Genomic DNA, 25,915 nt, shown 5'->3' on the forward strand with positions numbered 1-25,915 from the left:
ATTACAAAGTACGAACAAATTATTACAAAGTGCGAATACTTTATTATAATGTACGAACAAATTATTACAAAGTGCGACAACTTTATTACAAAGTACGAACAAATTATTACAAAGTGCGACAACTTCATTATAAAGTACGAAAAATTATTACAAAGTGCGACAAATTAATTACAAAGTACGAACAAATTATTACAAAGTGCGACAACTTTATTACAAAGTACGAACAATTATTACAAAGTGCGACAACTTTATTACAAAGTACGAACAAATTATTACAAAGTGCGACAACTTTATTACAAAGTACGAACAAATTATTACAATGCGACAACTTTATTATAAAGTACGAACAATTATTACAAAGTGCGACAACTTTATTACAAAGTGCGACAACTTAATAACAAATTGCGACAACTTTATTGCGAAGCGCGACAACTTTATTGCAAAGTTCGACAACTTTATTACAAAGTGCGATGACTTTATTGCAAAAACCTATTTTCCCTACCTGGATTTTTCTAGACTTTTAGAATGTTCATGGGACCTTATAGAAATGCATTGTGGTGAAATAAATTCTGTTGCAATTTGTTCAACCATATTTCATATTTTTCCTGTATTAATAGTAGTGGTAGTTATTGCATGATTGTTTCATGTTGATACTACAATGATTTTAACAAGTGGGTTTTACAGACTTTTAAACCACGCGGTAAATTCAAATGACCATTTTCACACGTGTAGCCTATATCTGTTCTATTCTTTATAGTATAGGAAGGTTTTTTACTTCTTTCCTTCATACTATCAGCCATGAGGTGTGGCCTTCTCCATAATTGTTCAGACATAACGTATGAATATTTTAAAAGTATTAAACGTCTGGTCTAGTGTGCTTTAATGAGAGACATACCTACATTTTATCACATACAAGGTTTTGGATTAAGTCAATTCTAAATGATGACATTTATTATTGGTAAAGAAATGTTTCCCTTGACAGATATTTGTGAAAGTTACTAGTGACATTTGGCATAATCATCGCCTTCAGGTTCTATCTGAAGGACGAGTGAAACTTGTTCATAGTGTTTATTGAGAAAAGAAAAACGTTGAACTCGGTTATTTGGTTATTTGGAGTGTGTCCTTAGTAAATCGGCCATCGTCCACTTAGTTTCATATATGCACTTACCTTTTATTGTACTCGTAGAAGAATAACAAAATATTATATTTCGGCCGTCGTGAGCCACACAATGTTTTCAGTATCTGATCCGATACTACATCAACATAGTTTGTGTAGCAAATTAGTATTGGAAATTAGAATAACCATACAATTAGCATTTGCATTCAACAATGAGACACTATCACGTAACCTACACCGATATTAAAACAGCAGTGATCTGGTAATTTCATCTTTGGAAAAATAACAAAACATTTTTTATATTTGTTTATTCCATTATCGGATTACTTGTTAGGTGCAATTAAGTAGTTTGCGTAAGTGTGCGCCTTATCCCCGTGTTCTAAGCCCATTCGAGCGTTTATGGCGTCGGACCATGTTCAGGTATGTAGGCCTACTGCTATTTCTTCAAAGTATTTTTGCCTCGTCAATTAGTTGTCATTTCGACACGCTTTGGCATCCAGCTGAATCATTTGTTTTGTGAGGCTTAGTGTAATGTTGTATATTCTGTTACTTAGTCGAATAATATGTTTATTACTTTGAATAGGCCTACTACGCCAGTGATTTGTGTTATTACTGTGGCTTAATTACAGGATATTATCACTAGATTTATATCGTCACATCAGCATGGGCATCATCATAATAATTAATCATAGCAATCAAAATTTCGTTGCCACATAATTATATTAAACAATTACATTTAAAACAATATGTATTAAAAACAAATTAAATACAATGGAACCCCAAATTTCCGTGAAACGAACCTAGAGATAAAAAAAAAATTAAAAAACCATTCTGTAATGAGCACCTCCCTTACTCCACTTTGAATGTAGATCAACAAATATTAGGATTAAGTAATAAATAATTTTAAAAGACTTAATACTGTTATAATACAAAGATCAAGTCTATGACCACCCTCAAACTTCCAAACACAATTATCATATTTAACAGTACCACTCCTTGCGGAGCACAACAGGGATAAGTATTCCTTTTTTTTTTTATTGAGGGGTCCGTCAAATTTGAAAAAAAAACACAACATATAGTTTAGCAATGTGGCTATTGTAGACAGAGGTACATTAAGGTCTGTCGGGTAAGTTATATACCGAAAAAAACATTAGATAATAGTATGCCTACATTAGACGCACGGCCCATCATTGTTTTAGGTTTTTATTGCTAACAGCGGATACAAGGCGTTCTGTTGTATGAGATTATTATTAGGATTGGCGCCTTTAACTGTGGTTGCAAGTCGATAGAGTAGCTCTTTATATAAAATAATATCTTGTAAATTCTTTGTTTAATGTTGACGCCATCATAATATTGGACAACGATGGCTTTTCGTGCAATTAGTGTAGTGCATTATTATCAGCTGACGTAACGGTATTGATGAATGACCGTCATTAACGTGACGTCATAATGACGTCATATATAAAAATGATAAACATATTTTATATGATTTCTAACATGATATTTAAGATATATTTTGAACAAGCTGTTATCATTATACCACAAGAAAGATTATTTTACGAAATCTTTAACTATTTATATTATTTCCATTTGTCTTTAAGTTTTTATTCATAATTTCTTTTAGTAGAACATTATTGTTTTGTTTTTGTGTGTAGCGATATAATAACAGAAATAGTATTTTTTCAAATGTTGACGTTGAGCTCTTAAAGGTCCTTTAATACATCCGCATATTTCTCAAATGTAAAATGTGTGTAGGGGTGGAAGGGGGTTGGGGGGGGGGAGGCTATTGGAACAAAACCCTTAAACTAGGACGCATAGAAAGAATGCCATTAAGTTAATATGTTTAAACACTAAGAGAGACTATTTGGAGATAATTGAATATGTTATGGTTAAAAAAATATGCATGAATGTTAGTATAAGACATTATCTGTTGATACAGATATCTATAAACATGTCATAGTCGAGCTAAACAAACATCGTTTATGCAGTAAAATAATTAGTGGCGATTGCGTCAAAGGTCAATTACAAATGCAATTCTTATGCAGACCTACTTATTTTTTTTATAACAGGGGTAAGCGCATCTTTGATGACAGTTTGTATACTTTTGTTATCCTCGGTAGCTCCTTTTCAATATGTTGTTTATGTCGGAAGATTTTCAAATTAACATTATAATAAATTGTTAAATGTTTTTTAAAATAGGCAGACTTTTCAAAATTTAGACATAGGACAGCAAACGATGAAGATAGAATTTTCGAATTTCACTTTGTGCAAAATTAAAGTGCATGCAGTTGGAGGAAGTCACACACGAGGAACATAGTTAACGCATAATATAACCATTTGATCTCCACTAATATTGCGTTTGCGTTGAGCGGGAAGGTTAAGTTCCTGGCATAACTCGCGTAATATCTAGTATCGGATGCTCTCACTTGATTGGTTCCCACTAGAGACGCAACGCAAGGACGAGACGCAACGAAAGGATGTAGACACAACGTAAGCAAGTTGACAAATTATTGACAAGCGACAGTTCGAATAATAGGCCTATTGCTTGTGGTTGGTCAACCCACGTAAGCTTTGTTCTCATTAGGACGCAACGCAAGAAACGAATTGACCAATCACAAGCAACTTGGAATAATCCTCGCTTTTGATTGGTCAATTCGCTTGCGTTGCGGCTTATGTCCTTGCGTTGCGTCTGTAGTGGGAACCAAGCTTCACGTTGCGCTTACAGTACGTCTTTGCGTTGTGTCTGTAGTGGGAACCAAGCTTTACGTTGCGCTTATAGTACGTCCTTGCATTGTGTCTCTAGTGGGAACCAAGCATTAGGTCTGTTAATACTCAACATTTCAATTATGTAGGAAAACTTAATAGTGTTATCTAATATGTTGATCTTGTCGATCATCACGCGACAATAATCGTGTCACTCGCCACATTACTGTTAAATACCACACCAGGTTAAGTTATGGTTTACCGACAACATTAATGTAATTATGTCTATAATAGCCGTTGAAAAATTTGACACAATTCTATGACACTATGATAGGTTTAACGGGTGTTGCTGATGTGATAATTCAGGCTGTTGAAGAAAGGCCTCATTGGATTTACGAGGGAGATTAGCAGACATGCGGCTGCCGCACGAACAACTGTGTTTTTACGCGGAAAGCGGCTACGGCAAAATGTAAAGTGGTATAATAAAATAACGTAAACGTAGAAGGTAGATTGTTTATATGATAGATTCAAAATAGTCGCGCGAAAAATTTGGCTTAACGTTCACGATGGAACGAAAAGCTTAGTTCACACTAGCGACGCAACGCAAGGACGTAACGCAACGTAAGTGAGTTGACCAATTACAAGCGATGGATTATTCGAACAGTGGCTTGTCATTGGTCAACTCGCTTGCGCTGAGCGTACGTCCTTGCGTTGTGTCTCTAGTGGAAACCACGCTTTAGGAACCGTGTTTAATTTTTAAGGATTGAAAAAGCATATCAGCTCTCAAGGTATCATAATTGTCTTATTGTTGTTCTTATTACTTTAATAACACGTTTCAAACACGTCAATATCTCGTTCAATTCAAGCGCGTTCATTTGAAACTAATTTTCTTTAGCGTTCAGTTTGAAATAACGCAAGTTATGAACACGCTAAGAAAACAATCAACACATATGTCATCAACTTTTGTTATCATTTTTGTTGTGGCCGTATATAGTTTCAATTATGGAACACTTATGAGATAACAATAATATTTCATTACAGACCTTCAAAGATTTCCGATAATAAATGAATGAAAGACGTTGAAATTGACAAACATCCTAATTATAGTTATATATATATAATATTAATAACATATTTTGGTCACCAATGAATAATATCCATAGAAGTGGGAATAGATTAAAGCCAAAACAAGTAAGAATAGACTAAAGCCAAAAAAGTGAGAATAGACTAAAGCCAAAACAAGTGAGAATAGACTAAAGCCAAAATAAGTGAGAATAGACTAAAGCCAAAACAAGTAAGAATAGACTAAAGCCAAAACAAGTGAAAATACAAGTGAGAATAGTCAAAACATATCCTGCACTCACTCCATAACAGCCCATCTTAAACATTTCGTGATAATGAATTTAATGAAATAATTTGAACTAACGAACAATTTGCAAGTCCGCTACAAAAATTGTTTTTTTACCGTTTTTTGTTGCCGTGTTTGAGGTTATCATTGTTTTTCTTGTTCGTTCTTTTGGTTGTTGGTTGTTGTTGTTGCTTTTGTTGTTTTTGTTGTCGCCGTTACATTTGTTACCGTAATTTTTTGTTGCCGTTGCTTTTGGTTGGTGACACGGATGTTTTTGGTACTCTTCTAAAATGAAAAATTCTCAACAATGGTCATATATTACATAAACGTTTGTAGGACGGATACGCAAGAATAAAACCAGATCATATCGAAAATAACCGTTTGTTAATTACTCTTGTTTTGTAAAACACAGGTGGGGTGATAATTATGACGAGAACTTGATAGTTTGGTTGAATTCCATTCATTCCACACTCTCCATAATTAGTATTCTGTACGAACCTATCAATTTAACGAATGACACATGCAATTACCACGTAACTTATCAGACGAAATAATCACATTGGAAATTAAGTATTTGACCGTATACGTCCATTACTTTACTAATTGAGGTTTCTACGAATGAATTGTTTTCGTGATATTTTGAAAAAAAAAAAACTGGATAATGGAAAATTCCGTGACATATTTTTTTCTATTTTGTGAGTAACGCTCACTTTTATTTCCTCATTTGTCTCATTTTTTTCAAATATATATAAGTTTTTACTTATCGTCGTAGATTCATTATAGGCCTACATTTTATTTTTTTCATATACATAAGTGGACATGCGAGTACAAACAACATAATAGTCGAGGTTCGAACCCGGGCGTTTGAATTGGTAATTATGGTCCACTTCGTAATTTTATCTATTACATTTTTTAATACGTTGACATAGTTTTTATGAACGCATACTAAACATATTTGTTTACATTTTCATATCTTTTTCAATATCAACTTATGTAAAAAAATATATAAGTTTTTTTTTCCAAAATCTATTCTCGTATATTAGCATAGGCCTATTTAGTCGACTGAACGAATATATAGGCGACTAAACACTTTGTTTGTATTTTCATATCTTGTTGTAATATTTAATAAATTATCTACAAAATGTGCACTGTTTGCAAGTTTTTACATTTGCAAATTGTTTACAACATTATTATCGTATTATTAGGACATTTATTCATAGACTACAAGATAAGTGGCTCAAAATTTAGGGATACAGCCGCGTGACTTAGTGAACTTTATCAACGAGAAATAATTTTTCTCTCATCCAATTTAGTAATCTGTCGTGAGGTTATTCATACCACCTACTAATCCTTGTTAGTAATTTTTTGTTTTTATCTAGCTTAATCATTCCCAAAATAGCCGGTGTTGAATAAATACACGTGCTAATATTATTACCTAGGCCTATGAAATTAGGCTGGATGGTTAGCTGGAAATACATTACTGCTAATCAAAGCTACAGTAGTCGTAATCCGCAATTTGCCATCTATATTTCGAAGCCTATTATATAAAATATTGAGCCTGTTTTTATCGAAGATAAGCACTTATTTTGTCACAATTATAACCAAATATAGATAAGGATGAACGTGTATGTAAGTAGTGTACGGTATTACACGGTATTAGGATGGGTAATTGGAATGAGCGCGTACAGTATGGTTAGCCAATCAGATCCTACTAGATTAGTGGAGATTCAGTAATACAGCTCGTATACACAGGATTTTGATTACTTTTCTAAAAATATATGTGTCGAAACTGCTATTTGTGTAGAGTATTAAAAAAACATACCTCTAACGGAAGTTTTGATGTTATGAAATAGCTATTTTGATCTTTTTCTATTTTTATATATACTCCTTTAAAAGTTATTTGGGATCAAAATATTTATCAACAAAACAAACCTCTATGTATTAATTTCTATGTAATAATAGCTGTATGTTATCAATGTAAATTATACCTGACCTTGAGTCAAATTTATCAACCAGACTTAGGCAAATATATTTTGCTTACTAAGTCAGCAAAGTAACCTAAGCAAATATTTTCACGTATTTTTCTTAAATGACAAAGTTCCGTAAGATAAAAAGAACTGATTTTTATAAAATAAAGCCCCTGTTTTCACTTAAGCACTTCTGACTTAAGCGAAAAACATTTTTTTAAGGAATGATTCTGGATAAAAATCCAGGTGAAGAGAGAGAAAGCGAGGACTGAGTCAACAACCACAGATAAAGTTTAAAAGAATTGCACAAAATAATTTGAATATACATTTATGATAAAGTATTTATGAAGGACATACATTCTTAAGTGTCTTTCATACGACGAAAGTCGCGGTACGCGCAATCTGACGCGCACCTGAACTGGAGCCGGACTTGACCAGAACAAGTGTGAACGACCCTTAAATCGTCTTTTTGCGCAGCCAAAGTGCAATCACTCCCCATGTGAATACACCCCTCCACCTACTTATAACCAAATTGTTTCTCTAATAAGATTTGGATAATATAATTACGTTCAGACATAAGATTGGCTTGAGGATCCGTGTTAGGGCAAGATTGGTATTGATAACGGTCTTCTGCGATGGTTTTGAAACCCAAGGCGTGCGCCAGCCAGGTGAGGCCATTGTAGGTGTCAATTAATAATGATTAGATACTAGGCCGGCTCGATTGGTATAACCATAGGAATTAACTAATTCATGTATGCTATATGAATGAACTTAAAGCTAGCTATCATGTGTTATAATACAGCCGATAATTATTTATAAATTTAAAAAAAAACAAAATTAAAATTGCTGTCATATTCTTCTTTAAATAAAAATAACCAAGCTTTAAAATTCCTTATTAAAAGATAATATTTTAATATTTAATATTGTAACACATATGTTGGTATGTAGGCCTATCTTTGTAAGGCCTCTCTGCTTCGTGCTCGCATGCCGGTTGCGGTATGTTGATATCATAATAATCAGATACGAAGAGATGTGTTACATCTTATAAATGTGTATATTATCACACAAAGTATGCGTTCAAAAATGTACGCGCTCGATACGCAGGATATATAGCTATGTCAAGGTCGTGTATTAGTATTTTAAGCGCTGGTTAAATTAGGTTACCCTTGCGTTTAACGCTGTTCTACCAGGGACAGGGGATGTTGCCGCCCCTATACCCTACAAGCCACTAGCACATTTTAAAATAATATAATTCTACTCTGTTAGAGTACAGTATGTGATCACTCTTGCGAGGAGTGTGCTTAAGGACCACTCTTTATAGAGTGAAATTACTCCAGTTAACGATTTTAACTCCTTACACAGAGTGAACTACTTAAAGCAATTAAATCATTTCAGACAATTTTAACCACTAGCACATTTTAAATAATGAAATTCCACTCTGTTAGAGTAAGTGGTCATTCTTGCGAGTGAGTGTGCTTAGGACCATTCTTAATAGAGTGAAAGTTACTCCATTAACGATGTTCACTCCTCACAGAGTGAACTACTTTGAGTACATCATTTCAGACAATTTTAACAACGTTAAAAGAGTTAAAACTGTGTGCTTAAAGACAACTCTTACTAGAGTGAAAGTCACTCCAGTTAACGAATCTTACTCCTCACAGATTAAACTACTTCAAGCAATTACATCATTTTAGACAATATTTTAACCACTCTAAAAGAGTTAAAACTGTGTGCTTAACCCACTCTTAATAGAATGAAAGTTAGTCCATTAACGATTTTCACTCCACACAGAGTGAACTACTTCAAGCAATTACATCATTTCAGATTTACATATTTTAAAAACACTCTAAAATAGTTAAAACTTACTCAGTTTCATTTTAAACAGCGAGTATTATTTTCACTCGTTTAGTGAAGTAGGTGTAGGAGAGAGGAAGCTAAGAAATAGTAATATTATTGAGTACTATTTAAATCGGTAAAACGTAAATATTTTTTTTTCAATGTAAGTAACCAATCTGTCAACAGTCATTAATGTTAATTATGTCGCATGTGGTGTACTTCTGTGTACTTTGTGGTATTATGCCCACGTGCCAAAAATGTCAACCCATAAGACCTATATTACATTTAGGCCAGGCTACAAAGAGCGGTTGAATCAAGAATATTAGCTTAATTTATGTGTGTATTTATTTGTTCGGGCCTACAGCTTTGCGGTAAGGATTCTATTAACATAACATCTTTAATTCTGGTATTCCTGGACAATCAGTTTGGAACGGGCAGACGATCACGATGACGCGGGAGATGATGGTGAGGTGATAAATGATGCAAAAGAAGAAGAGAATGTGAGGATGATGCGGAGAATGAATGAGAGATAGATTACAATGATTGTAGTGATTAAATTATGAAAATAATTATGATTATGAGCGTGATTAATTAATGTTGATATTGGAGTTGATCTTGACGAAAAAATAGGGCGTGGATGATGAGAACGATAGGCCTATCCAAATGTGTCTTTTGGCGTTCCATAGTTAAATGACGATGTGGACGATTATTGTACTGAAATGACAATGAAGATTACGTTATTATTTATTAATATAATACACTAATGAAGATGATCCTAGTAATGAAGATCTCCATGATTGATGTACGGACGTTTTATGTTATATAAACCGACAACTATTCGTGTACAATTTCATTCACAAATTGTATAAACTCTCTCTTGGGTAAATTGAGATTACTGATATGGAACTATTACGTTAGATTCGAACCTCTGAGATGACACGGTTAAATGATTGTTTTCTTTAGGGTCAATCGATACCGTAGATCTATTATAAAACGACATTAGAGATAGCAATCTCTCCGTGGAGGAATGGAACGTAATCCTTCTGTTGATTTTCTACAGCCTAGCCCATCTGTTTTACGCCCGTATAAGCAAACCACGCTAGTATACTGTAATCCTGGCGTACGAGGACCACTTTAAAATATTATTAGGTGTTATGTTGAAGCGTAAGTTGTGTTTTATCACCTGTGTGTTTATGTACATTCGGTTTGTTTAACTGACCTACAAAATTACACTTTACACCTCACAGATGCAACGCCTTGCTGCAGAACAGAAACAAAAATGTGAAACTTTAATTTATCATGACCTAATAGTAATCTATATTAATAATCTAATTAACATAATTATTTTATGATTGGGTACCGTACAACACCGAGGACGTTAGTAGATACTCTTTTTACCACACCAGTGTTTTGTTTGATGTGTGTAAACTCCGGAGTTTTGCCAGGTGATGTGAAGAGTTAAGAGAAACTCTAGTCAGTTTAATCTACACGCGTTTAGGCCTAATCTACACGCGTTTAATCTACACGCGTTTAGTACAGTACCGGTATTTATGAAACAATTCTGCAAAGACGGAATGTGTGCTTTGTGATTAATGTTATATGATTAAAAGTAGTTTACGCTATGTAATCACCGTTGTGAATTGAGAGTTATTACATAGTTGATGTTGAATTAATCGAACTGTATTCTCTTTAGGTAAGTTCATTACCAGTTCATTAACACAATGTTCACCTTAACACATTATCGTTGACTTGGAAATCAATGGCGTGTATTATTAGACTTATACTCTACATGTTGAGCATTACTAGTGTCATGCTATTCATATTTTGGACATTTTTTGAAAGAAAGATCTCTGTACTTTGTAGGAATTCGATCGGCTCTAAACCTTCTCGTTCTACAATCTTTCTCCTACATAAATTAACCCCTTTCAAATAGGTCTACGTGATGTCAACGCTTTTCAGCAAGATCTGTTTGGTAGAATGGTTACAGGTTTAGCCCCAATCGTAAAGATATGGTTAACGTGTTGAAACCGGGTTCAAATCTGTCTAGTTTCGTTTTATGTAGTGAGACAAGGTTAGGAATTGGTAGCATGTTGCTTGCCATAAAACAGCCCCACAGTTTACTCTCTATATAGTGCCATACGAGAATCGCCTATTATTAAGTACTCGCTGTATGTAGAGACCTATATTTGATGCTTATAAGCTGACCTAGGTACGTGGTACGTACGTGGTAAGGCAATATTCCATTAGCCATAAGATTAGTAGGTAATTTACCTCTATGACGAGAAAAGGCATTCCATTGACCACATTCCTGTTTAAACGACAAGCGTATAAACTGTAAAATACAACTATCACGCTAGGAAAACATATAAACATAAATATAGATGCCACTGTATATATCTATAGGATATAAAACATACGAGAAACCATTTTCTAATTACTGTAAATAATGTTTTAACTATGGATCACCGCTTTAACTATGTAATTTGTTTTAGTTCAATGCCCATTGTGCACGTATATGTGGGAAATAAATATAAGAAATGATATTAATTAGATTAGCTTAATTATTACTCTACGGCATTCCAATAATTTCTAAGGTTTATTTTTAAGTTTTATGTAAAATGCGTTTATGTTGCTTATGCGTTCTTATTCAATGATCATCTCCGACTGCTCTGGCGTTCGATATTTTATAATTCGACTGAGCATGACAAAAGCAACCGGTGATGTGTTTTTAGGCGTACATTGCAGGGCCGTAGCCAGGATCTGTCAAGGGGGGGTTCGGACAATAAGTATTTGGGTCACTGCGCCGCGGGTGGGGTCTGAGGCGAATTTAGTGACACCCCTTGATGGCCGGAAATGGTACTCTCGTACATAACATTCATGATAAATGGCACCTCTAATTGGCCGGAAAAACACTCTCATGCAGCATGCTACGATTGAACAAAACGATCGTACTTTTTTCCTCCTCCTCACGATAACATTTGTTGCCGCCGTATGTTAGATGCGCGTGCTCTGTGTGCGGAACCACCGCCGATTGTTTGATCATTCACTCGGTATTTTGTTTTGCGTTCAAGTTACAAGCCCCCCCAAAAAAGCACAATTTGGGTGAGAAGGCAAATTCAATGCTTATTATAGCCAGGGGCGGACCCAGGGGTGTTTCCCTTGTGGCCCGGGCAACAGCCTTAATTTCATACTAAATGTTGTTTCTGCCACTAAATTAAAATTGAGTTCCATTTCATCGTATACAATATCCATCCGGACCCGGAACTTGATAGGCTTAGTCATAAAGTAGTTACAGAGTTGCAGGACATTTTATTATTGTTGAATGTTTTGATATTAGCCTAATTGTTAAAACGACCTTCACAACCAAAATATTTCTTTTCATTTTAAATGGAACGCTACAAAAATAATCCTCTGCTTCATCGGAGCATGAATACCTAATAACCAGACAAGAACGTATCTTTGTTACGTTTTACTATCAATCCATTTTCATGTCACGCAATCCATTTTTCAACAATATAGTAGTATAACAATAACATTTTGATTGAATAGTGAGGGATTAGTTACAGTTTGACTTTGAATAAACCATTGGCAATTTACTGAAAATCCAAAATTATTCAATTAAAGAAACGCTCAACACATGAGAAATAGATGTCGGTCGATAAACTTCTGACGACGACTAAAACAACGACAATCAGCTAAATGTTAGTGATTTTATTTCATCTCTGGCTTGTTACATTTTTCATGACACATTACCGGACTTCCCCCTCCTCTCGCAATGAACGACAGTACAGATCTTCCCTATCTAGGCTCGTGTATGTAGCATACTACGTTATTCACAAATTACCCACGCATAGCAGTGTTACTAGAGCCATCACAGATTACCTCTAATGGATCAATCATTCATACATGAATTCAAAAATTCATCGACAAACGAAATATAGCCTATATTCATTCCTTTTAAATATTAGGCATATTGCCAAGGCTAATAATCGATTTGTCCATAATTATTGCGTTTTGCCAGGGGTTTTCCATAATCTAAGGCCAATTTTTAGGCCAAATCATAATTGTGCGTATTCTGTATTTCCGATGCGTGTAGTACCGGGTGTGTAGAAAGCGACGACCTCGAATTGGACGACTCCAACGACCCGGGCGACCTCGAATTGGACGACCTAGAATTGGACGACCCATAACACGAAACCGACGACCCTTATAGCCTAGCCTAGCCTAGGCCCAAGTGTGGTATAACATCCCGAAGCCGAACATAGCCAAAGATCTTTAAACCATACCTTATATAATACTCGCAAGCAAACAATTGATTGAAAAAATACAGAAATATCGCCATTTGATACTGAATGTGTCGATACGAACAAACGAACAGGTATGGAACGCCAAGAGTGCATCATTAAAACTGCATTCGACTCGATTAGCACACGAAATATCATAAACATGGCAAACCAGGTCAAAACGGCCCCTTTTTCAGCGGCGGCGTTGGCGTTCCATATCTGTTCGTTTGTTCGTGTCGACACATTCAGTATCAGATGGCGATATTTCTGTATTTTTTCAATCAATTGCTTGCTTGCGATTATTATATAAGGTATGGTTTAAAGATCTTTGGCTATGTTCGGCTTCGGGATGTTATACCACACTTAGGCCTAGGCTAGGCTAGGCTGTAGGGGTCGTCGGTTTCGTGTTATGGGTCGTCCAATTCTAGGTCGTCCAATTCGAGGTCGCCCGGGTCGTTGGGGTCGTCCAATTCGAGGTCGTCGCTTTCTACACACCCGTGTAGTACCATATTTATCTTCATTTCCGTACGTTCGTAAATATTAGGCCGAATTTCCGTAGTAATTTATAGACGTTCCGAAATTTGAACCGTGTTATACCGGTAGCAGAGCAAAGTTTGTTTCTTTCTGCAAATGTCCTATCATTCTTTTCTATGTTTTATTTGGAGTGTGGTTTAAAACAACACTTTTGTAAAGTTTATAGTGGATAAATAAAAATGAATTTTTGGAAATGGTGGTTTTAACATCTGACTTTATTTAGCATTTTTAAATGAATTAAAATTTTTGCTCAATATATTTATAGCAACAGCTTCATATTTTTTGTATAACTTTTTAAAATTATTAATTGATAATTAATTACATTAATTGAGTACAGTTATTAGAATGTATTACCGTACCAAAAGTACCTTCATCGGGGACCTCCCCGTGACGTTTGCATTGAACGAAAAAAAAAGTATCATGAATTTTACGTGCGAGAGTACCATTTGCGGCCATCTAGGGGTGTCATTTAACAATTTTCTTGCTCAAATACTCAGTGTCTACAGCCCTGGAGTCTTTGGGCAACCCTCTTAAAATAGTCCTGCGACCGCCCCTGATAGCTCTATCTATATTTATTTACAGCAATTTGTTGAGGAAACTAAATATATCAATGTAAATAGGTGGCATTGATACAGTTGAGTAGGCCTACGTATCGGCTGGTGGTCTAGAAAAAAATAATCGAATGCTATAGGTGTAAACTACAGTACATGATACCATAGATATTATAGTGTAATATATTTAATTTAATATAATCCACTATACTTCATAGCCACACATACATATTGTAGGTAACCGCAGCGTTCCATTTTTTGATGTACGTCGGAAGGCTATATATGCATACTGACTGCCAGTGATCGAAACAATAGGTACGCGGTTGTCTAGCGGTGTCCTTTGTACGATTCGTTCGTGCCCAAGCTCACGTCAATATCATGTTACATCCTGGAACCAAAAATTCGTATTATTTTTCGGCAACCAATTCTTTTGTTTAACAATAAGGTATGAGTTATTCACGAACGAGTTAACGAATTTTTCAATTTACAAATAACTTTTTGTATTGTGGGGCACGTATTTGGAGGAATTTCAGAGATGAGGGTGGTGAGGTATTGGGGATGTCGGGGATGGGGGTTCGCAGTCGGTTAAGGGGGGTTCGCTGTAAAGGGGGGGTTCGCCCGAACCATAAAAACCCCCCCTGACTACGGGCCTGCATTGGCCATTATTCTCTCCCCTACCACTTTATCTTACTTGCACCCCCGACCCAACAGTTTTGGATCTATAACATGGTATGTTTCAATTAACTCTTTGGCTAACTTATAGGCCTACTCTCATGTCACTCGGCGCGGCTCGTCCACATTAATCTTCCGAAAAGTTGTTGTGCAAATTGCTCGTTGGTGGCGCTATAGAAAAATAAGCAAACGATACATTTTTGGCAGTTTGATTGTTTGTTTATCATATTTTGAGTCGGCTGTAGTGCATTGTTTTTAAAATATGTTTTGGCTTTAGGTTTTTGTTGAATTTCCAAGCGGAATTTTCTGTCTGTTACAATGAGTTCTGCGAATTTATTTAGCCTACTTTTCGGTAATACTCAAAACCAACGAGGGTTTTATTCACCTAGAAAAGTTTGACACCATTTTCAGTAGAAAATAAAATAGAATTTAATAGTTTAATGCACGTAGATTATTCCTGAATAGTATCCATATGACGACGAAGCTAGAAGGCTACTTGATCTGCTAAACCATTCCTATTATGGAAACATTTTTACGATCATATTTAGGCCTATATCGATTTATAATCTCACTAGGAATTTTATGGCGCACTTTTAGTTTGGCGCCAACTGTGGATGTCTTTTTGAACGACTGTTTCGAGCCTTTTAAGGAAATCTTAGTGACAAATCAATAATTACGCACGAGTGATTCATTTTAAAAAAAAATTTGTCATTTTAGATTTATTACATAATTTATTAATTCAATTTTCTAAGATGTAAAAAAGAGTGGTTGCTTGACAGTAATCGGTTTAAATTAATTCTGTATTCAATTATGTATGGGCCTACCTACACAAAGTTTAATTCTGAACAAAATATTCGACAATGATCAAATTAAGAAAAATTTTAAATTATTAATTAATTTATTTAATGTGTTACATAGGCGTATACAAGAGGTAGAAATTGTACAACGATGTATTTTCATTAAGTTGTTTCTGTCAAGATTGTTTTCATTTGTGTATGTTATGGTGTTGCTACTAGGCCTAGCCTATTATGATGGTCGAATAAATAAAGGAAAAACGAAACAAAGTAAGCCTACAACATATTTAAACCATAATTACCGTACTTCCACAATCCAACCTAACATCAGCGTTGGTGCAAATTGTTTTTTAGGATATTGTAGGTTGGTTTTGTGGAAGTTGCTTATATTGTTAATTTTCTGGTGTAATTGTTTCTCTTCTTGTTTTTTCTTTGTATGATTTGTATATGAATGTACTATCCGAAATAAAGGAATGAATGAATGAACATGGATTTCTATTCCTTAATCCATGGAATGAATAACAGAACTCAACTACCAATTTAAAAACAAAACTTGTTTATGTAAAATGTATTAACTGAATCATAAATCAATATAAATGTTATACACTTTTCTAACTGTACTGTTTTGTATCTTTTTTTAGCACAACCCATCGATCACTATTTTACCCAGGCTGCAAAAAAAAGAAGGAAAATGTAAACTTAATCAAAGGTGTGTACATCATTTAATTACATTTCTTTTAAATTATGTTATTATATTTACTATTTTTTGCAAAATGTTCGCCAGACATTGACGATGTTGTCATTATGGTACCATTTAAAATATCAAATATAAAACAACCACTTGTCTCATTCTCAATAATAATTGGGTTTTCCACAAACTATAGTTTTTAGTGGGCCTCCTATCACAAGCCCCTGAGGTTTCCTGAAGGTCCCTTTCTTCTTTTTAACATTTGTTTTACTCCTTTTTTATGTGTTTTTTTATGAGATGAATAAAGAGAAATTGAACAAAATTGTTCAATTTTCTCGTCACTCTGAATTTGTATTGGTACCACAAAGTTGTATATTTTTATTACCTGAAGTTAATTGTCGCAGACCATGGAAACAGATTGGCAATAATATATTTTTTGTGTGTATTATTCACTCCTTAAAGTAGGCTATACTAATTGTCGACAAATTGTAAACATCGTAAAAAATTCTCCAGTGTGTAAAAATTAATGGTTCGTGTGGACATCAATTGCGAATGTCATAAATATTCATAGTTATTTTGAGTGCTTTAAAAAAAAATATTGATATGGTGAGAGAAATGTTCTTAATTTGATATTATTTTGGATATAGCTATTACCTTAAATATATCATCATGAAATATAATTGGTTGGGGGTTTTCATCCCTATTGAGACTAGTTGTGTATTCGCATTTTATGTCGGTGTATATGATATATATCTTACATTCGATGCGCATTGGAAAAGATAAGGTTTGGTCGTAAAACTACGTTTCGTTGTGTCTCGCTAAACTAAGGTTAAAACAATTTTTTTTTTATGCTTTTACGGGATCATTTTGCACTCTTCCAATATGGATATTCGGAACACTAGAGAGGATATTATATCAGAGAGGTCACTAAAACCAAGGAAATACATTGTATTCTTAACCAATAGTAAATAGAAGAGCTGTACTCATTGTCGCATGTATACGTATAGGCTACTTAGTTGTAGGCCTATGCCTATACTGTAGTACTTGCTCGCACTGCAAAAAATGCAAAATGTACATAATATCGCATACAGTAGAAGTAAAAATACTGCTAGTATTCGCTCGCACTTCTCTGAATACTAATAAAATGTACATAATATCGCATACAGTAGAAGTAGTAGTACTGCTAGTAGGCCTACTCGCTCGCACTGTTCCGAATACTAACAAAATGTACATAATATCGCATACAGTAGAAGTAGAAATACTGCTAGTACTCGCTCGCACTTCTCTGAATACTAATAAAATGTACATAATATCGCATACAGTAGAAGTAGAAATACTGCTAGTACTCGCCCGCACTTCTCTGAATACTAATAAAATGTACATAATATCGCATACAGTAGAAGTAGTAGTACTGCTAGTAGGCCTACTCGCTCGCACTGTTCCGAATACTAACAAAATGTACATAATATCGCATACAGTAGAAGTAGAAATACTGCTAGTACTCGCTCGCACTTCTCTGAATACTAATAAAATGTACATAATATCGCATACAGTAGAAGTAGAAATACTGCTAGTACTCGCCCGCACTTCTCTGAATACTAATAAAATGTACATAGTATCGCATACATACTGCTAGTACTCGCTCGCACTTCTCTGAATACTAATAAAATGTACATAATATCGCATACAGTAGAAGTACAGTAGTAGTACTGCTAGTACTCGCTCGCACTGTTCTGAATACTAATAAAATGTACATAATATCGCATACAGTAATAGTACAGGAGTACTGCTAAATTCGTCCGCACTTCTCTGAATACTAATAACATGTACATAATATCGCAATACAGTACTGCTATTATAGTACTCGCTCGCACTGTTGTTACAGTCAGCTATTGTAAATACTACTATTACTAGACAGTGGTTATTAATAGTATATGGACCAACAGCTCAATAGCTACTCTGAACGCCTCTAATGGCCCGTGAAGGGTAGAAATTAACTGCAGATGACTCGAATTCTCTGACTCGATCGATCCCTTTACCGGTTTTCTTTGGACAGTTGCCTTTCATCGCGATCATAATCATTCCTTATTTCCTTTCATCTCATTGGTTGATATCGCGAGCAAAGCAAACTATGTGACGTAATATTTGACGAATATTTATGTCTCAAATAAAATCAATAATCGAGTAAAGATGCCTTATGTAGCGCACGGCATTATTTCAATCTCAGATTTCACTTCGAGTTCTTCGTCAATTTCTATACTTCGTATCATCATCGTTGGATATTTTTTTTTTAATCGAAACGGAATTTTTTAACGTCGAAAGGTAACATTTAATTTGTTCTAACATTCATGTCAGGATTAATTATTTACGACATTGTCAGAATTGATTAGTTAGGTTTATATGTAAATATAAATTAACGGAGTCGCCGCAAGAACTTAATTCCTACAGAGAGCCTGAGGTATCTGGTTAGTATGCGTTATTAGGGAGACGTCTGCATAAAAATAATATTGGCGGCATAAATTTGATTTCTGTTGACCAAGAACATCAGTGGTCCTAATTTATTTTTCAATATGCGTTCGTACATATTTAAACTATGAAGGAACTTTAATGTTTAAACTACTGTTAACCGAAGTTAATGGTTAATGGTTTTAAATTTTAAAATACAAATAGTCTCTATGCGCTGTTTAGCTCAAGTGTAAAAATGAAAATGTTGATGTAAAATAAACCACAAATAGCCTAAAAAAAACGAATAAATTGACCAAGACAACAGAAAAAAAGTCCGAAAACGGAATCTCACATCACCAGTTGAGTATAAATAGGCTGTAGTGGAAGTATAAAATTGAAACGATATAAATTGCTGTTTCTTTTTTTGTTATTCATTCTATCAATTATTAATTTGTTTGCATTTTAATGTAATTTCTTGTTATGCTAGAAATGGTTAAAAAAAACTCTAGAAGTCTGCTATTATAACATTAATGATTAATTTTGTATTAAACAATTAGCTTTACCTCGTATTTCCTAGTAATTAGGTGTTGCTAGTTTTTATGTTTTTATTTCTTCCTTTTTTATTTTAGAGGCCATGGGTAATAGATATTATTTAATTTCTTGTGTTCAAGCAACGACTGAATTTGTTTTTAGGTCTAAGCTCTGTGTCTACATTATCAAAATAGTTTGACCAAAGAAGTGATGTGTCCAAATATGGTACTGATATGCTCAAATATGGTGACATATGATATGACATCATCGTGTTCATTATATGGGCACATCACACTTTTTTTTGTCACATAAACGTTGATAGTGTAGACAGAGCTTTAACAGTCTTTAGGAATGTTATGGTTTTGACTAAACTTGATAAAAATAAATTGTTGTGAAAGCAAACATCTGTAATATTCGATCGCTGTACAATTACAATCACAAAATTATATTCTGAACGTTAATTAGCTGCTTAAGATTTTGAGTTGTGTTAAAAGTATAGTTAAGACACGCCATTTGTGCCAAAAATATTTTCTAAACGAATATTAAACAGTGTGGCTGACCAGAACCGGACTATGGGTACCTATACACAAACGCAGTACTAAACACATAATCTACAGTACTAAATTTACTAGGCTTATTTTTAACTACTACTGCTCAGATGCAAACTATTTTCATGTGAAGTTATTAGCTCGTTTCTGTTACAAGGTCTCGTGGTTCGTGATTGGTCATTTCTATATGTCAAATTGTTAATAAATAAACAAATACAGATGAGTCGCAGTTAAAAATAAATGTCACAAATAAAAACATGACGAAGATGGCTGTTATAACACGCACCCATTAATTGTCGCGTGTTTATTTAAGTGCCCTAAATTAGTATGCAGATACAATGTATAGCGTTTGTCAAACAGTTACCGATATCATCACTAATTGCTTTATACTAAATCAAGCCAGCATGTGTATCAAGCCTTTCAGAATTGTTTACATTCAGTTTCCATAGCAACCAATCACGCAATTGAGGGCATCCTAACAGTCAATCATGATTAGGTATCGGGACATTTTGACATGTATTAAATTATCTTTGTCGACAGAATCAGTTCTTTATTGTCGTATGACGTCATAGATACTTGGCTAATACGATTAATAGTACATTATATTGATGAAATTTCAGTAAATTCACCCATGAATGCATTTTGTAATAATTGTGATTTTGGATATGAAGCCAATCTTTAGCAAGAACGTAGACGCAACGCAAGCGAGTTGAACAAGCAACAGTTCGAATCATCTATCGCTTGTGATTGATCAAATCACTTAAGTTGCGTTACGTCTCAAGTAAGAACCAAGCATTTTGGACGCATAATGACGCCGAAAGCGCAACGAAAGTAATTTTACCAATCGAGACGCGATGGCTCATCGAGCTGTGTATTGTGATTGGTCAAATTACTTGCGTTGCATCCGAGTAGAAATCTAGCTTTAGCACAGTTTTCCTCTATTGATAAAACTCCATCTGACCACCAACATGTTTGACATCAACGCTATCGCGTCATCACTATCAACTCATCGGCATGTCGTCAGCATTCTTGACATCTTCTGGCACTACTGCATCAGCAGTAAAAACCCTCACCACATCATTAACATCATCATAATCATCATCATCATCATCGTCATAATCATCATGGTCATCATCATCATCGTCATCATTATCGTCGTCGTCGTCTTCGTCATCATTATCATCAGCATCGTCTTCATCATCATCATCGTCGTCATCATCGTCATCATTCGTCATCATCAGCATCGTCATAATTTATACCAAAAAACCATCATTTATCACCATAATGGCTTTCATCAAAGATCTTAATTAAAAAAAACACACATATACATCGTCATCATAATTAAATACCAACAATTCCATGTAGGCTCTAATTGAGAAAAAAAATATTAATCCAAATAGTGAATCCAGCTCAATTGTTTTTTAAAATGTAAGCAGTTGAGTTTTATCAATAAACACTTATCTCTTATTTACTATGATGTTGATGTTTTTCAAATCTCACGAATCCCCAAGTGATATCTTCAGATGATATTTTGTGAACAACACTTGAATGATTTACAACTCAAAGCTTATGTCCATTACTTATTTATATTTTAAAACGTTTAATTCATTCAATATGTACCATTTATCGTCCTTAGTAACACCGACACAAGGTTGACGCGCGCATGTTCATCGATCTTTGAACGCGCGCGTGTTTATTGATCTTGGAACGCGCGCGTGTTCATCAATCTTTGAACGCGCGTGTGTTCATCAATCTTTGAACGCGCGCGTGTTCATTGGTCTTTGAACGCGCGCGTGTTCATCGGTCTTTGAACGCGCGCGTGTTGGTTTTGGCTAGTGATGATGTAATCAATTCAAATCAATAATTACTTAAAGAAATCCTCGGGGTGCTGCACCGTTGTCATTTTATTTGTGCCTGAAATTACCTGCAAATTGAATAAAATAAAATAAAGTATGTATGTGACACGCGCGTAATATATGTGACCAATCACGTTATATTATAAAGTGCACTTTAGTATTTTTATCCTCGAATTTTACTCGCGAGTATATTGCCTGTTATGGTTAAAGTGTAACCGTATATAAAAAACATTAACTTTCTCAGTTTTCGATTTTTACGCCTTGAACGTGATGTTCAACTTTTGCGTTAGCTTGGTAATTGATCACGTGGACAATGTTAACTTATTAGACATGTATTAACAGTTTAGAGCAATAATGTAGGCCTTAATGGTGTGATTTACGAAGTGGGCGGGAGGGAAGGAATACAACATATTTAGACTATGAACTCGTACAAGTACGCAACAGCAATGTTGTTCAATCGTTCCTTCTACCCTCCCAACCAACATAAAACTTACACCATGTCATTATATCGTTCCATAATAGGTTTTGTAAATTGTATTGTTTTGTTAATGTCAGAGAAGGACCATACATACACGGAAATCTAATGTCAACTGGATATAGTTCGCGGTATCTTTTCCCCATGGTTAATACGGATATTTGCCATCGACGTTACATTAGCAATAAAATTGAAATTGCCTGAAAACTAATGATGCTTGTTAGATACGTTTGAATTCACTTAAAGATGCATGTGAAACGTATTGATAACAATGTTTGATTGTTTATGATTGAGTTTTTGTTTCAGAAAAAAACAAGATCAACTTTGGTGGTTCAGTTACAATAATTATTAAAAACTAATTTGCAATCAAATGTTGATTTCGTTCATTTAAAAAAAAGAAGATATTTTATCTATAATCGAGCGGTGAGAGATCTCGTTGAGCAAATGAGAGGAAAGTTGCACTCTCTCCTAGTATAAAGCTCTGTCTGCACTATCAAACTTTATGTTTGATGTGCCTAAACATGGTAGTGATATGCTTAAATATGGTAGTGATATGTCCATGTCATGTCCATATATGGGCACATCACATTTTTTTTGTCACATAAAGTTTGATAGTGTAGACAGAGCTTAACAGTGTTCCCATTGTTCATTGCTGGCGTCGGAGGATCGGTGTGTATAAAGCTCAGTCTACACTATCAAACTAGTTGGACAAGTTTGAAGTGCCCAAATATGGTAGGGATATGATCAAATATGGTAATCATATGACATCATCATGTCCATATATGGGCACATAACATTTTTAATTGGGATGAAATTTGAATGAATGTACGAAGATTAAACAGCAGGCAAACATTTGAAATAATTATACAACTAATACTGTAAATTAACTGAAATTGTCTCAACCACCTGTCTAATTATGTAAAACAGGCGGTTCGTTTGATCTTATATGCATTACTATATTTCAAATTAGCACTTGACGATGTATCATTAAACAGCTATTAATAATGGATTTATAAAGATCTGAAATTATAAGATGAAGCACTGTTTGTTTGTCATCTAGTTTCTAAGGTTAAAGGTTAAATGATGCTTCTACGAAAAGCAAATTGTTGTCTTCGTTCAGATGAGATTGATATTTCCACATCAATTCGACTCTTACAACTTAATATTTTTAAAGACGCATACATTGTCAAACTTGATTTTCAAATTGAATTAGTATTTATGTGTTTGTCCATAATTGTTTATGTTGTATTAGTCTGTCGGTCTGTCGGTCTGTCTGTCGGTCCGGTATCACTATGCATTGTAGCACGCGACTTAATGGCTGTTGGCCTTGTTTAAAAGGGTCTTACAAAAACAAAATTGTTAAATTCTATGTGCAAGATCATTTCCATCAATATATATTTTATTTTGTATCTCCATTGAGATCCACCACTGATACCCACAGCATTGCCATGTGACGAAAGAGAGAGTGAAAAACGATTATCCGTTTTTGTATTCCGAGGGAACCGAACGAAAAGAAGGAGGGAGGCTCCAAAGTATTTGAATTTAGTGTTGGACGGATTCATTTTGCGGAATTATTGCGGAATATTTGGAAAGAAAAACACCTGCTTTTGTAAATAATTATTTTATTTACTCAATCATTGCCTTGTGCCGTGATATCATAGTTACACACCATTGATGTTTTAATGATAATTAGTTGATCTTTTACTTGTATTCGTGAATGAATGGAAGCCTTAAAGGTCTGTCTACACTATCACACTTTATGTGACAACAAAAGGTGTTGTGCCCATATATGGACATGATGATGTCATATCACTACCATATTTGGGAATATCACTACCATATTAGAGACAGAGATAGAGATATTGATACGCGTCAATTCTAATGGTCACTATAGCAACATCACGCATAGACAAGTGAAACAATACATACGAGTTCCGTTATAGTGGAAATCAAATCAATATTATTTGATATGTCACTAAATGACGGAAAGATGAGATTTGTAAATTTTGTTTTGTGGGCGTGACCATTGAATCTTGGAGAAATGAAGAACATAATTATAATATTTCTTGCTTTTTGTTTTTCCAATTAAATCAGTCAATTTCGTATACGAGTGTCCGTTGTATGAATTATACGTCTGTTTCTCTCTTTAGTGGCTATGCCCCACATTTTATTCTCCTTCACACATTATTATTGTTTACATATTGTACAAAAGTTGATCCGGAATTTCGAGGATGACGAGGATCGGGACGGACAATTTACCACTCTGCGCATGCTCATGTATTTCTGAGCGTGCGCATAATTTTCTTTTTACTCGAAAGACGCGTGGCGCGTCGTTTGAACGCAAAGTTGCTAATGTCGGGTAGTAAAGTAAGACGCCGACTCTCTGTGTGTCAATTGAGTCCCATGCCGAATAAAGACTCATATAGAAATATAATTATTACAAACTCCTATTAAGGGGACACATTCGGGACCAAACAAAGTGTAATATAGGTGTGTTCCCTGAGTAAGTGTTGGTCGTGATGTTAAAATGTTTCCCCTTGTTCATTTGACGAGTAAGTGTTAGTTAGGGTCGCCCTCTGGATAGGGTAGTAGATTATATCTAGCTCATAAAGTAAATAATGTCAACAACACTGATACGGATAGGGATATCTGGGAGAATAGGCGAAAGGGTTAATTATAAGGTAACTGTGTATGCACCACACATCGTGCATGAAAACTAGAGCCAGTGGAGTAGTAGCCTTTACCAATGAAGTTCGCTCCTAAATTGAAGAAGAAGACACTGTTGCTGATAAGGACGCTACAATTGAAAAGAGTTGAACAGCAGAGACAATCTCCCTGTATAACCGCCTCCTGGACAATGAATGACAGTTGACATTTTAACAGGCGGAACATCACAATAATGAAATACAAATTGCCAGTACAACTACCTATGAAACGTCACTCATTCAATCACAATATTTATATAGCGCCGAATACCAATATTGCTCTAAGGCTCTTGTCCATGGTAAGTGAGGAATTCCATGTGGTTTGGCCTTTCAACCACTTCCGTAATACTGTCAATACACTCTAGGCATTTCCAGTGTGAAAGACAGTTTAAAAACATTGCTTTAACTAAATTTACAGTCGAGAGAAAGTTGATTATTCCGGATTTACTGATTATTCGAAGAGAATATGTAAGGAATACACTTCCTGCAACAACCCCTATTCAAGGGACACCCTAGTAAGGGGAAACTTTGTGTCTCTATGTTGTCCCTATAATATATACTCATGTATAAATGGTTTTAGACCTAGTTGGAAAAATCTTCACATAGTTGTTAAGTACTGTTAGACTATCTTTGAGAATGAACGTATACAATCTGTCTTTCTCATGCGCTATATATCGTATCGGGGTTACACCTGACGTAAAGTGCTCATGCGGTCGGTTATCCTTCTTTGGTGTTGTTAACTCTGATGTACCCCCCGATAGTGTTCACACGCGCTATATATCGTATCGGGGTTACACCCGACGTAAAGTGCTCGTGCGGTCGGTTATCCTTCTTTGGTGTTGTTAACTCCGATGTACCCCCC

The 25,915-nt window shown here is 34.9% G+C and overlaps 1 protein-coding gene across 3 annotated transcripts in view; it reads left to right on the forward strand.

Annotated features, from left to right (window-relative positions):
* The window catches only part of LOC144852524 (muscarinic acetylcholine receptor M1-like), a 74,955-nt gene that overhangs the window by 25,377 nt on the left and 23,663 nt on the right, over positions 1-25,915 (forward strand). For all 3 annotated transcript variants that reach the window (XM_078710372.1, XM_078710374.1, XM_078710375.1), the window contains exon 3: positions 16,447-16,514. The gene's annotated coding sequence lies outside the window, so the exon portion shown is untranslated. The remainder of the gene's footprint in view (positions 1-16,446; positions 16,515-25,915) is intronic.

Source organism: Antedon bifida, chromosome 9 (assembly GCF_963402885.1).
Source record: "Antedon bifida chromosome 9, ecAntBifi1.1, whole genome shotgun sequence".
NCBI lineage: Eukaryota > Metazoa > Echinodermata > Crinoidea > Comatulida > Antedonidae > Antedon > Antedon bifida.